General features: G+C 38.0%; 1 pseudogene; it reads left to right on the plus strand.

Annotated features, from left to right (window-relative positions):
• LOC148740617 (uncharacterized) overlaps positions 1 to 1877 on the plus strand; it is a 1045961-nt pseudogene that overhangs the window by 802339 nt on the left and 241745 nt on the right.

Here is a 1877-nt window from a genome sequence, read left to right on the forward strand (position 1 = left end):
CATTATCATAAACAGGAAGAAAATAAAATTATGCACCAATGTGTACGAGCAGTGAAACTATCAATCATGAGACTTGCCGGATGAATGATAAAAACCCTAAAGGATCCCTTCCAACCACAATACCCTGCGCGCCTCTATTATTGTTTTGATGCCTAGTCAAATAGAAAGAACAATAAATTTGGAACGCGATTGAGGAAATTCAAGACCTCAGTGAGGCAAATGTACTCGGATGAACGAGGATTTCTTTCCACTTCACGACTTGTCCAATACCGGAAGGCAGAGAAAATGGCGGATTTCACATATCGCGCGCGCAATGTATTGTGGTTGGAAGGGATCCTTTAAGGTTAAGGAGGTAAGATAAAGATTAGTCTACGAGATATCCAGGTAAGAATCTTTCACGCTGTTATTTTGTTAAGGTTTGTAAATTATTCACACGACTGTAATGATACAGTGAAAATTCATACTACCCTGATACGAGAAAACCTGTCAGATTCACACGCGTCGACAAGTTGAAGATCGCAAGAGATATCGCAGGTGGAATGTCTCACCCTCACCTCGCCAGCAAAAAGGTAGTTGTGATACTCAGTGAAAAGATCTACCAATGAGCCTATTTGATTATTTTATTTCAGTTTCCTACGCAGTTTGGTTATCGCGATCTTGCAGCTAGAAACGTGCTTCTTGGCAAGAGGAATATTGCCATGGTTTCTGACTTCGGCTTGTCACGTGATGCGCACGAAAGTGGTGAATACGAAAACATATCCGGGGTATGGTATGGGTATACTTGATCCTAGTTGTCTCAATTTGCAACTTTAAAGTTTTCGAAAGTGTCCTTATCATTTAAATGGTAACTAAGTGTTGATGTATTTTGAACTCTTGCTCTTAACAAGGGAATGTTACTAGTTCGTTGGATGGCTCTTGAGTCTTTGGAATTCTACATATACAATTCCAAGACAGACGTGTAAGTTTTATACAGTAGAGAACTGCAGGATATTTAGAGAAGTAGCTCCGTTTGCTTCATTTACATTTGGTAGTTTTTACTTTTCCTTTTAAAAACTGGTTCGACCTTGATGCTAAAATGTCGGTTGTTGGGTTGTCAACGACCTACAGTTGGAAACATCGAAATCAGGCAAAAGCTAGATTTTTGTATGGCAAATTTTTTTGACAGGTGGTCATTTGGAGTACTATTATGGGAGATTGAGTCTGGAGGTAAGGCACCTACTTTAATTGAATAGTTATAGGAACATTTTAGCCATCAGTGCTAATGTAAACATACTTTTACAAATCTCACATGAATGGGGTTAGGAGTGGTAACCTCTAGTTAGTATTTGTAATCTTAGTTCTTAACTTTAAACCCCAGTTTGATTTCTTAGTCCTTTTATCTTTTAATTCTATTTCAGAAGACACCCTGAAAACCACCTCCAGGTGACTGGAGGCCTCCGATTAAAATATTATTTATTGTTATTATTTGTTTATAAAGTTATAAAAATAAAGAGCCATAAAGAGTCTGTCAGTGGGTAATCATCTATCATATTTAATGGTAATCCCCTCACACGCTTTTAAGTTTAACTGGGACAACTTCGTGGTGCCCTTACGTGTCTCTTTTTTCTCATTAAGGTAAAATCCCACTTTCTGGTCTTGCAGCGCAACAAGGACGGATTTTAGAGAGGCCAGACGGATGCCTATGCGAAATGTAAATAAACAGTTAAGCCAACAATTATTCAGATTATAAGAATAGTTTTGTTATGGGGACTCTATATGAAATATCTTTCCTTTCATAGAGGTCATGAAGTCATGCTGGAGTTTGGATCCTGCAAAGCGTCCATCATTTTCAGAGCTTATGAGGTTATTTGAAGAGGAACTTATTAAAACAAAAGACG

Source organism: Stylophora pistillata, chromosome 2, assembly GCF_964205215.1.
Source record: "Stylophora pistillata chromosome 2, jaStyPist1.2, whole genome shotgun sequence".
NCBI lineage: Eukaryota > Metazoa > Cnidaria > Anthozoa > Scleractinia > Pocilloporidae > Stylophora > Stylophora pistillata.